General features: G+C 38.9%; 1 protein-coding gene across 1 annotated transcript in view; it reads left to right on the top strand.

The window, feature by feature from the left end:
* PDE1A (phosphodiesterase 1A) overlaps nucleotides 1–13,531 on the top strand; it is a 204,826-nt gene continuing 191,295 nt past the window's right edge. The window contains exon 1 of the mRNA XM_027678409.1: nucleotides 1–15. The gene's annotated coding sequence lies outside the window, so the exon portion shown is untranslated. The remainder of the gene's footprint in view (nucleotides 16–13,531) is intronic.

Here is a 13,531-nt window from a genome sequence, read left to right on the forward strand (position 1 = left end):
CCGCCGACGCCGGAGGTACCGGGGCCGGGGGCGGCCGGGCAGTGCGGGAGGGAGGCACCGGGGCCGTGCGGGAGGCACCGGGGCCGGGCCGGGGCTGCCGCCGCGCTCTGCCCTTCCCGCGGGCGCGGTGCGATGCCAGGACAGCCTCGGGGAGCGGCGCGGCGCCGACGGAGCTGCGGGAGCCGCTGGTGGGAGTGGGCCGGGCGCGGAGCAGGATGGGATGGCAGCGCGGTCCCCCCGGCGCCGGCGGAAGGGCGGCGGGATCCGGCTCCGGGCCGGAGGCGGGCGGGGCGGCTCCGGGGGTGACGTGGCCGCCGCGCCCGCTTCGGGCCGGGGGCCCGGCCCTTCCCGGCCGCTCCCTGCGGGGCGCCCCGGCCTCGAGCCCGCCCCCGGCCCGCCCCTGCCGCAGCCGCGCCCGCCCTCGGCTGGCGTGCCTCCTGTAGGCACAGCGTCCCCGGGGACCAGCCGGCGGGTGGAGGGGGCTGGGAGCAGGGAGGTGGTGGTGGTGGAGTTGAGGAGAGCCCTTCCCAGGCTTTCGTTCAGTCCGTGCCCTGCGCCCAGACCGCACCCGAAGGTGCCTCACGAGTCTCTGCAGATAGAAGCCAGCGAACGGCCCAGTGTGCCCACGGGATTCCCCGCAGCTCGGGGAGCTGCCTCCGCCCCGGCAGGGCTGGGGTGGGGAGGCTCCCTCGGGCGGGCCAGGGCCTGGTGGTCTCCCCCGCAGGCCCACTTGCCTTGCCCGGCACAGGTCCACAGGGGCGGAAATGTCCGCAAACAAGCAGGCCTAAGGGAGTGCCAGAGGCTTCTCGGTGAGGGCAGAGGGCGGCGGACCAAGGACACACAAAGAGTAATTGGGGATGCTGGATCCCTGCTGGAAGGCACTGTGTGCTTGGCCTCTCTGGGGTCAGGCTGACAGCCCAGTCCAGACGAGCCTTATGAAGGGACTGAGCAGTGATTGGAGGTTGGGAGGACTTCTTTTACAAGTTCAGATAGGGTTAAGAGCTGTTAAGCTCTTAATAACCAGTTGTTGCTGTTTGTGGAGGCAAAACATACATGATTTTATAACCAGGGCCCGGAAAGCAGGTTCTCAAATACATATACATTGTAAGAAGTCTTTGCAAGGATGTTTTGTTTTGAAGATAATTCTGGATTATATTGCAATTCCTATAATCCAGAATTTCTTGCAGTTTGCCCCTCCGTGCACTCCTTTGTTTGAAATTATGTCAAAAAGTCTTATGGTTCACTCTCTGAACTTGCTCTTATTTATGTAAGTGAAACCTATCGTGAGTTCTAATTGCTTCTGCTTCAGATGGTGTTAAACTGACGTTAGAAGTACCTAAGGCTCATTGTTGAAAGGGAATTGATTCCTTTCGTGTTTGCTTCTTGGTCTCGGCTACCTGAATAAACATTTCCATTGTGAAATATTTGGGGGAAAAAACCTATTTAGTCAACAAACACAAGACTGTATTCAAGTATAGTGTACCAGAGAAATTAGTTTATAGTTATCATGTTATTACAAACTGACAGAAACCAAAACATCTGTCGAACTAATGGCGAAAAACATATGTGCTGAAACAGATTTCCTTCCTAATGCTTATGTGACAAAGTAGGTTAGTGGATGGTAGCTTTGTTTCTAATTTTCAATTTTCAGAATTTAAATGAGACTGCATATAGAAGGGCTGACTTTTTGTTGCAACATTTGTTTCTCTATGTGCATATTCAGTGACTCGGAGTCTTTCAGGTGGGTGGAGATACTGTCTTGCAAGTGTTAAAAGTTCATTTAGCACATGATGATGCATAAAGTCTCTCAGGGATATTGAGAAAAGAATGCATGCTAAAACATATGAAATGTGTCAGTCTGAAGTTAGTTTAGTGTAACTAACTGCCAAGTGTGTCTTCCTTTTTTCCTATGCTTCACTTAGAGGAATATAAATAACTGGTAGGTAAGGGAAATCAGTTCTCTCTCTGAACTTGCAGTGAACTATAGAGGAATACAAGAATAGGCATTTTACTCATGATTAAAACTTTATTAGTAAGTTTAACTTAATTTAAATTAATGTTATATTTTTGAAAACAGTGCATGCCTGAAAATATTCACTCAAATATTTACTTTAATTCCTAGTGGTAGTGAATTCCATGAGTCGTTCTGCTGTTATTTTTGTCAGTGGCTTTGAATGCCTAATTAAAGGAGACGGTGAGCAGATACTTTTGTATAGTCTTAAGGATTCTGATCATTTTAACAGCTACCTATCTTAGTTTTATCATATTACTGCAATTTTTTTTAAGTTGATATTCTCATAATAATCAATAAAATGTTCAATAAAATGCTTCAGTTTTTTCTTGTTTCTTTATTGTTGTGGGATTTTATTGGCAACTACTATTTTTACTCAAATTACATATGTGCATATCTAGATGGGAAAACAGGGTTACCTCTCTTTGTACACTGTACTGGTTGTATAATTGTGCTGTGACATAGCTGCATTTCACCAATTAAAGAATATCTATGAATGTTTTGTTTTCTTCCTTGCTCATCAATGTGGGTCAAGAGGAGCAAGTGAGAGGCTTCAAAGGTTTGTGAAATTCTGAGCTGCGAAGTGCTGAACCAAAGCCTAGAAAGAACCAGGAAAAGCTGCTGTAGTTTAAAATGTGCAACATGCCCTAAAGCTGGAGCCTTTGGTTTACGTGAAGGGTGAAATGACTCGTGTCCCTAATGACTTCAGGTGACTTACAAGTCACTTAATTCACACTTTACTTTACAATAGCCATTTGTCATCGGCTTACGTAAGGATTGTATTGAAGTGTCACTGAGCAGGGCCGTTTGTGCACACAGTACGTTACCTTTTCTCGCCAATTTGAACTATAAGTCCTGAGAACTGAATTAAGTTCTTTCTAATGTAAGGTTGTCTTTAGTAGTCACACAGTTAAACAAGGCCCTGGCTCAGTGATTATATTGGTTTGTCTATTTCTTCCTTCTACTATATTTGTTTTGAGTCAGCTTTAGAAAAGTCATGCCAGAAGCTTAAAATAATTGTGAAACCCTTCCTTTTGCTGGGATTACCACATGAAATTTGTACTTGGTAAAGATTTTATGAAAACTTTCCTCACTGTGCTCAGTCTCTTCTTTTCATCCCTTTTTTTCTTCCAACTGTGTGATTGTGGCTCTGTAGAAGTATGTAACCTGATTTTATTTTCCCTTTGGGAACTTGGGGTCAGCATACCTTTTTTTAGTCGTCTTTCTTTTGTGAAATGCTTCCTAAGCAATTTTGTTAAACCTTCTTCATCATTATCTCAAATCTTTCACACTCATCAGTAGTTGTGTCTTACGATTATGTGTCTTACTATCATAGTAGCATCCATACCTGTATCTTCTTTGGAGTTGGTTTTAAGGTTTTCATAAAATAATTTCAACTTATTTTTTCTGTTTTGCTATTTTTGGTTTTGTGAAGGGAACGAAAAGGGAAAATCTAAAATACTGGCTTTTAAATTAGGACTATGTAAAATAAAGGAACGCAGTAGGATTATGAAAAAAATTAGTATTATCATGAAGAAGAAATAGGAAATAAGTGGACAATTAGATTTTTCACATATGTTAGAAGCTAGGTTGGTAAGTTAGTATTGGATATGAATATATTAATTAATTATCTGGTTAATACAGTGCATACATAAAATTACTTTGTAATTTAAATTTAGAAAGCCAATCGGAAAGAATGTCATCAAATACCATTTTATAGAATATATGAAATATTTAATTAAGCAGTAAAGCTATGTAAACCATCTGCTTCTGTTTAAATAGTCAAGATGTTAGAGAGCCATTTCTTGTAATTTAAAACATCTATGCATTTTTGATTGCTTTAAAATTAGCATTCAGCTTTCCTAAGGACTTGCTTGTTTTTTTCCTGCAGTGAAATATGCAATGATTGTTAATGAAGAGGGCTTGAACAGAAATTCTGTTCATTCTAGCACATTTTGAACTTTAACATATCGATTTTTGTCGTTTAAGTTTTTTATTCTTGCTAGCAGTTTAAAGAAGATCAAAAGCTAAAGTAGACTGCTGCAGTTTGAAGCTTTCTGTACGATGTATGGTGGGTAATTTAGGAGGAACTGGGTCTTATTTTATTCCATTTGTCAGTGGGGCCTTTTTCTGCAAACTATTTCATCGATGCTTAGTAGCTGAAAGTGTCATGGGATACAGCTGTTTCAGGCCATGGTGTCTGCAAACTAATTCCTGTTGCAGGCTGCTGAAGAATCCACATGAACTCATGAGAGAAATTGTGTGAGGGAGAAGGCATGTGAGCAGAAGGAATACGTCTCTTCAGTCATTCCCAGTGGCAGAATTCCTGGGAAACCCTTGCACGAATGAAAGCCACCTGCCAAATCCAAATTAAATCCCTAAGCATTCAAAGGAGCTCACCAGGAATTCCATAGGCTTGTTAACAGACTTTCAAAATCTCCTATAAGTGGAGTGTGGTGTGTTGAACAGGCAGACCTGTATTTGTCTGGAACTTCCAGGTTTATTTAGAGATTCTCTGATGCAATTGAGAAGCTATTTGCAAGGTGATTGTCACACAGGCAGTTTCTGACAGTTTCAAAAAGATGAGGAGATATAAAATGAGGTATCGCTGTGGGGGCAGAAGTTTCCTGTAATGTATACTTCCCAATCTAGGGGTTTCTTTACAGATCTTGAACACAAAAATGTGCTTTCTGTCTGACTTGGTATGCCACTTGTTTATCTTTTGAATTTCCTGATTATGGTGTTATAAAGTGTTTTCTCTCTTGTACATTCGAGGGACTTGTGCCTCACAGAAACTTTTATAACTGTTTTGATGCACAGTTTAATACATACAGATGTTGTAATAAGAACTTTAAAGTGTTAACATCAATGCATTTGTAAGTCTAAATAGGATAAATTGTTTTGTACAAATAAGTTTTGAGATACAAAATGTTATAGGGTTTTCAGGGGTGATTTTGCATCTATAGGATCTTACGTGAAGAGAAGTTCAGAGATGGCTTTACTATACTCCACTGAAAGGTTAAAAATTTGGGCAGATTTGATTCCAAAACTCCTGTCTTCCTTTACTCTGTCATGGCTTAACAGTTTTTCCTAATTCAGTAATAATTTAAGGGCGGGTGTGACTAGTTTGTATACAAGGCATCTGTAAACTTGACTGGACATTAAAAAGCTCCATATCTCCTGCAGTGAGACTTCACAAAGATGGGCATGCAAACCACAGCAGTGTAGCAGCTCATGGAGATGTCTGAGTATCATTGAAGGAGTTTTTATTAAAGAAAACAGAAAAATAACAAAAGTGCAGCTCTTCAGAAAGTCTAAAACCAAAGCACAAATTTTGAAAAATGATGATAGATGTGTCACTTTGGAGAGAATAGCAGTGGCAGTCTTCTATTAATGTACCAAAAAAAAAGGCAAATAAATGGAAGCTGTTCTTAATATTCACCGTATTTAGTCAATATGATGTAAGATGAGCTTGCTTCTTCTCATTTATCATTTAAAATTCCTTTTGGGCATTTCAGATTTTTAGCAGCCTACTCTAGGTCTGCTGACTTCCTGCCACTTTGCATGCTGCACTGGCCCCTTTTCAGCAATTCTGAGCTGTCTAGCCCTGTTTGCAAGCAAAACAAAGCATTCTTAGTGCACTTCCGAGATTTCCCATATTCACAAATGATATGCTATGGCCTTTAAACAGCAAATTCAACGAATCTCTACATATTCTGATGCACATTAGGAGCAAACTGTGTGGCAGCTGGTTTGCAAACTAGAAACTCAACTGTTCTGTTGCCACTGAGAATTAAAATCATCCTCCCTTTGGACACATAGGTCATTCATTTGGTTTTATTTAGTATTTTGCGATTGAAGAATAATGAAATAGATGTTCGGCTACTGTTGTTTATGGTGATGATACTGCCCCTTCCACTTTGCGAGTAGATATTTATTCATTATGGACATGTTCTAAACAAAGGAAACATAAAATTGCGTACACTTATATTCTGTATTAACATGACTTCTACCTATATTGTATCTGTCTTAAAGTACAATGGGGTTTTTTTGTATTAGGTACCATGCTTAATTTGGTTTCTGAAGGCAGCCTTGTGAGAAAAAACATTCATTTCCACTGGTATGTCATATATCTTTGTTTATATATCTGACTGTACAGGATGCTGCAGTTTAATCCTATGAGATAGTACAGAGAATTTAAAACTGCTTTATTTGCATTGTTCATTTATTTACATTGTATTTATAACTTCTGATGAAAAGAAAATGTTTAAAACCCCCAATGCATAAAGGAAATATATTATTTTAAATTTCTTGTGATTCACATTTAGATATCTTTAATGAGCCTGAGGAATGATCGCCAACTAAACTGAGCTCATTAATTTAAAACTGATGTTAATGACATTATTTTTATCTGTATTCCTTTTAGAATTGTTCCCTGTGCTCCTGTTAAATTCATGATCCATAATTAGATTCCTAATTCATGCTCTGAATCATCATACAGTTATAACTTCAATGGTGAAATTGTAATGAAGTGAAGATTTCTAATAAACACTAACTTTTTAAAGCATCGATCAATTCAGTCAGCACTTGAGACTGTTGCATAAACATATATGCTAAAGTCAAAAACCCAGTGTTCTAAATGCCCAGTCTGGTTGCTGGGCTGGATCCTGACCGGCTTTCCTTGGGGTGTGAACTGGTGTAGTTTTAGTGAACTCCCTGGGAACTGTCACTTCTTTACTAAGTGTTATTTGAATTAAGAAAAAAAAGTTTGTGTTTGATTTTTAACTCTGTCCTTAATTTATGTTTAATGTGAAAGGTCGTAATAAAATACGTGGTTTCATATAAGCAAATTATAAGGATATTAGTAGCACTATTATGAAAGAAATACTATTCAAAGTAAGCGGAAACTCTTCAGCACACATGGTCTCAGTTCTGTAGGCACTTTGCATTCGTGTGTGTTTATTTAAAAAAACCCCAAACTTATGATTGCACTGAAGGGCTTTATACTTAAAAAAAGAGGATGTTTGTTTGTGTGAATGTTTGCAGAACTTAAGTCGGTACAATCAAGGTCACAAATTTAATGGCTACAGAAATACCATAAAGCATTTGCTTGATCCAAGAATTTATGAGAATACTGTGGAAGCCAGTTACTGTGATTCATTTTTGTTATGTAAACTATCATTCACGCATTGCAAATCAATGTGCTTCAATCCTGACTGCCTTTGGTATTTATTGTAAATATGTAAGCAGTTTTTAGCTGCTTGGCATTTGTTCAAAAGTGCCATATTTACTAAGAGCTTTGTAGCTGCCTTTAGAGTAAATAACTTTACAACCAGCATTCAACCACTGCTGTAGTTTAAGCTCGCTATGCTGGGACATAGCAGGTGTGGGCTTGCACTCAAGCAGCAATGGGCTGCCCTGAAACAACAGCAGAGCTGAGACGTGTGCAGATCCCACTTTTGTTGGGGAAGGGCATTGCCAGTGTATGTGGCCTTGCAGTGAAACCTGGGCCCACTGGTGTGTTGCCTGGGTCTCACCATAGACTCAGGTCCCACCTGGACCTGCTTCCCTACTCCAGAGGGGGAAGTGATAGTAGTGTTATGAGGAGTGATGGATCAGAAGGTATCAGGTTCAGTTGAAAGGGATGTTGCTTCCTAAGGAGGGAGAAAATGTGATGCTCATCTCAGATAGGATGCAGCAATTTAATGCTCAGATCCCTCTGATTTGGCTCTATCCCATGTACCTTATAAATCAGAGCTCCCAGAAGTGTGCTGACTTGGTTTGGGTTAGGCATATTAGCTGTGGCTCAGCCCCAGGCCAAACAGTCAGCTGGCCTAGCTGCAATAAGAACTTGGAGCTGCAAAGTCACCCTACTGGAGGTAGGGTAGTGAGATGGCTGCTGTGGCTGCTGATTTCCTAAGGAACTCAGTAGACAAGTGGTTTAGAATCATAGAATTGTTTAGGTTGAAAAAGACTGGTAAGATCAAGTCCAACTGTAAATTTTTTCTAATATTCAATATAAATCTCTCATGGTGCAACTTGAGGCCATTTCCTCTTGTCCTCTCACTTGTTCTTGGGGGAAGAGACTGACCTCTGCCTCTCTACCACCTCCTTTCAGGTAGTCGTTGAGAGTGATAAGGTAGGTTCCCCCTGAGCCTCCTTTTCACCAGATTGAACTATTCCAGTTGCCTCGGTCAGTTCTCAGAAGACTCATGCTCTAGATCCTTCACCAGCTTCATTGCCCTTCTCTGTGCACATGCTTTAGAGTAACTACTTAATTTATTCATGTTTGAACTCATTTTTTATAGGACGTTTTTATAAAATTATTTTAATCACAAGACTAAATTTTACTGTGCTTTCTGCTGGTATCTTGTGGGGTGCAGTGTTTTCAGATTTGGGGATGAACATTGACTGAAACACTTTTACATGAAGTACAGAGCTACCAAAAAGTGTTCACTTTGAAGAAACTTAAATTGATAGTGATTAATTCCTTTGATTATTCTTCAGAACTTTACCTTTCAAGCATTCTTAAAAAAAAAACAAACCCCATCTTTTACCCAGCTTGTGGGAAGCTGTAGGACCTGTGAAAGACATAATGAATATGAATTCAAGGCGAAGTGAGCTTTGTAGAAGGTCCTGAATTAATTGTGTTTGAAAACTTAGGTGATGTTGTATGTTGTATTTGACAATCCTTTCCAACCCATAATAATGGATACTAGCTTGTTTTATAATAGCTAAAACTAAAAGGAAGTCTTAACTGCATTAGAAATGAAAATCAATGTAATGTAATTACACATGTACTTTGTGCTGAAGAATCAAGAAAGGAAAATATGACATAATGCATTTATTTCTATTTATCTTGGTTCTTACTCACTAATATAAGGTAATCTAAAAAAATGAGAAACTTTATTAGGATACGGTTGCTCTCTAAGCCAGGAGTCCTGTTAGCTGACTGAGCTCTGGAATGTATGTACCAAAAGCCCAAGGGACTGCACGATCCATTCAACATATTCTTCTTTTAAGCACTGCTACTCTTTAAGAGATTGTACAGATAGTTTTCTGTGCTCAGCCAGTAAATTTAAGGAAGACTGAGATAAGGCATTAGACTCTACTGGTTTTACCTTTCCCTGTATGGGCCATTCACTTAACACCTGGAGTTGATGATCCTTGTGGGTTCCTTTCAACTCAAAATACTCTCTGATTATGTGTGATTCTGTGACTTTGCAGAGGATGACTATGATACAAGCCCTAGAGATGCAATGCACATAGCACATTGCAAAGGAAAAATGTAGGTTAACTAATAATCTGCAGTGGGGAAAAAAATATTCTTAACTGTTCTGAAGAAAACTAAATAGCCCTCTTAATCAAAAGATGTGCTAGATGATTTGTTTTGTATTAGTGTGTTTTTTTTTCTAAAGTACAGTGTGAGACTTAGATTGAGAACTGTAGAGCAAAACAAGTGTGTGAATCCTAGCATTAGGAAGTGAGGGAAGCATTTATGATTTTTTGTGTCTTTGTCAATGAGAGATTCTAATCCATGTGTTTATTTTGGTTGTAACATATGTGCAGCTCTGTTAATTATGTACATGTAATGGTCAGGTTTATGAAGAAGTAATGTTCTCTGTTCTAGAAGAGGTTGTCACATTTACAATATAATATATTTTCCTGAAGGCAAAGTCTTGTGTTTTCTTTCCCAATTAGTGGGAAACCAAAGAATATAAAAACACAAAGCTGGGAAGGTGCTAGATTTACACTGGGATTTTATACATTTAAAAGTTTTGGTGTTTGTTTTTTTTCCCCCCCAGTTTGTTTCTTTTGTTTTAGCAGTTTAGAGAAAATGTGATGAAGCAGTTACCTAATTGTTGTAAAATTCTTGTGTGCCTTATCCCTAGGATTCAGCACTGCTGCTTCTATTAGGTAAAAGAAGAGGTACTAAATAATTGCGTGGAGCTGCTCATGACACTGTCAGGGACTGTATTCTGAGATTCACAATGTAGTTTCCCTTTGCTTAGGGAAGAAAAACAAACAATGCCATTCTTTTTCCACGTTCAGCCTACTTCCTCATCTCTGCTGCTTCAGCTCTGCTTCTCTGGTGTATGTGGTAGGAGAAAGAAGACAGCTCAGTCTTCTGGGTGGAAGACAAGAATGTGTATTCCATTAGTATGGGTTATAATACAATTTTCACTAGTTGATGGCAAAAGTTGTCCATCCACAATTTTGATGCCCTGCTCTAGTTACTATGGAGCTAATAATCTGCTTGCATGTTCTCATGCTTGTATCAGTGGGAAAGCATCCACTGACCTGAATCAAACAAGGTCAAACTCCAGGTTGCAGTGAGTACTACTTGAATTACTGAAACAATTTCAAGAGGTGTTCAAGGGGAAAGGGATATTTTTATGTATACGTAAGGGGTTTATTTAAAGATTTTTTTTTTCTTAATACAGATAGAGGATTCTGCTTCTGAGCTTACCTTCAGGTTTTTGAAGCATCTCAAAATGTATATGATGTCTTTTTTTTCTTTTCTTTATGCTTCAGTGCAAAATTGCATGTGTAATTACATATTTGGAACTTGTGATAGTTATGTGGAACAGCAAAACTTACTACACTTGTTAAGATTTTAATTGATCTGTACAAATACATAAACCTATTTAACTGGGAATTTTTTTTTTTTGCACTAACTGGACTTTTTTTTTGAAAGTAACTAAGTAAGATGTTGACACATATAAATGACCTATGTAATCTTACAATTCCAGGTTTGTGTCAGAGATAAGACTCTAGAGGGAGCCCATATCACAGTTTTCTGTATTGAGAGAAATGGCTTTACAAGCATAATAGAACTATTTCTACTAATGAGTAATTTAAAGTAAAATTTTTTCTGGCTTTGCTACAAAAGAAAATATCACAGGACTGTAGGACACTTATTTGCAAACATTTTTAGAAATTTCTCAATTCATAAAGTCAATTCTACCTTACCGTTATCTGCGTTTTCTTAATACTATGAAAGGAGTACAATAGAGGAATCTTTGTTCTGGTGCTTACATAATAGAAAACAACTTATGACCGTTCTCTTTTAAAGAACTCTCAAGACCCTGTGAGTGCAGTAACGCAGAGGAAAGGTTTAAGTACGTTTGTGTTCTGACATTCCACTTGTTCAGGAAATGTGGAGATGTGAGATTTTTGAGAATCTGTTAGAATTTTACATTTGTTTGTGGATGCCTGTATATTGCATATTACTTCCTGCCACGTGTCAGTGAGCACATAATATACGGTTCATGCAGAAATAACTTTTTTTAGTCATGGTTTCTAAACAGCTGGCTGTGTGTCAGTAGACACTGGGCGAAAGACCTTGGGTAATGTTATAGCAGCTTATGGGTCATGGCTGTAGTAACTATATAATTGCAGTCCTTAACCTGTTGCATTTTTTCCTCGCTAAATAAAGAGGCTTTAGAATTTAGCAAGGTTTTTGTCCAAGATGGATTGCTTATGGCTGCACCTGCACTGCATGACATTGTTTCCATCCTGTGTGACTGTTCTTCCAGGTGATAGTGCCCACCCAGTTTCCTTCTCCTGTTATATAGTCAAAATGCACACTCAAGTCCCCAGGATGGGAAGCATTCCCAGTTTAAGTCTGGATGCAGTTGAGCTTGCCCAAAGTGAGAGTGAAAGTCTGAATGAGAGCTAAAAGCAGTCTTTAATTCAACTGCCCAACCTTATATTCACTGTGCTGAATATCTTCATTTTAAGAAACTGGGAGATGTAATGTTTCCAAAATTTGTATTAATAGAGAATAGTGGAGAAAAACCTGTTGTTTTTACAAAATACTAAAATACAGTATTTATTAATTCTGAAGACAGCTTCCATATTTCATGTAGCAATTTGCAAGGGGTTCAGTACTGAAGACATTCAATATCCTATTTGCACTTTATGTTTAGTCTCTAGGTTGATAAACATTGAAGCTAAATCCATCAAAATCTGTTTACAAAGACAGTATTCACTATTAACTGCTTTTTGCTTGCATTCAGATCCCTTTGTCATGCTTCTAGCTAACAGCAAGCATTTATTCCAACACTTCACATTAGCAGAAGATTATGTAAGTGTGTACTGCAACTTATTCACAGGGTAACTAGTATCAACATGGTATTTACAATTCAAATAGGAGCAGAGGTGTATGCAATTCATCAGGACACACTCTCTCTATCCATCTGTTACACTGTGCTCCTAAAAATGCTCTGTAACAGAAAATACTAACCCAAACATGTTTCCTCAGTGTATATACCATTTGTCACTATGCATTATACTTGTGCTTTGCTCCAGACTGTTTTTCCCAGGCTGTTGTGGTTTTGCCCTTATAATCACAAAGAACTTGACTGAAGTAGCTTTGCTAAGATTAGTAGGAAACTACTCCTAATAATTAAAAATCTCAGTCGCTTGTGCAATTTTTTAAAATTAGCAACTGTTATGGATGTTTATGTGTTTTAATATATCAAAATATATTAATTGAAAGATTGTATACATGTAGTGCAAAGCTGTTATTAATATTGTTTTCATTGTTTGAAGAGTATTCAGTGTTTTTTCTAAAGCTCTCTGTCCATAGCACAGAGTGAGCACAGAACTGGTTAATTTTATAGGTCTTTGTGGTGCTTAGCATGGATGTACAAAAAGGTTTGTAAATACAACCGATTTTCACAACATGCCTCTGGAGCAAAGGGATATTTCTATTCCCATTTTAAAACTGGCAAATATGATATTCAGATCAATACTGGAGTAACAAGTAACTTTATGTGCACCCCTAAGGAAGAGAAAAAGCAAAAACTTCATAGCCCTCCGAAACTGAACATTAAGTCTAGATCTTACACTTACACTGACAGAGCTTACTAGCACTCCTGTTTTCCTGAAGGTCTAACATAAGCAGGTTCTTACCCATTAGAATAAAAATAATCTGAGTTAATTTAAACAATAGGAATATAGTTCTTCTGATACAACTTCTCTTTCTTACTAAAAGAGGCCAAGGTGTATATTATCATGCAGCAAATAGGCATCAGATTTGGAAGATGTGACACCATATTTCAGGAAGCAGCTAGAGACAGAATGACTTGTTAAACATTTCAGCTAACACAGCAACACCAAGAAGAGAATATAGTCCCAAGTTTGCAGACTACTTGCAGCTTAACAAACTGTCCTGTTAGGAAATCTTTTATAACTACCCACTACTTTTCCATTAACAAAATAATTTGTATTTGCTACACAAAGGCATGTGAATCCCAGTTTGACTTTTTCAGTTCCCTGCCTTCTCAATGTTCACTTACCTGTTGTCTTGGGGGATTTGGCTCTAAAAGGCACTTGGTATGACTGTTCAAGTAGCTATTTCTGTTAGATGTGCAGCATAACAAGCTTAAATGGGAGAAAGTCTGTCTCTAAAGGACTGGCTGGAGACAACCTTCTATTTTCAAACAACAGTTGACCTGGCTGGGATTGATGTATTAAACAGTCTTCAGGTGTTGGTGGAAGGATGTACTTGCC

Source organism: Neopelma chrysocephalum, unplaced genomic scaffold (genome assembly GCF_003984885.1).
Source record: "Neopelma chrysocephalum unplaced genomic scaffold, ASM398488v2 Primary Assembly neopelma1_44, whole genome shotgun sequence".
Taxonomy (NCBI): domain Eukaryota; kingdom Metazoa; phylum Chordata; class Aves; order Passeriformes; family Pipridae; genus Neopelma; species Neopelma chrysocephalum.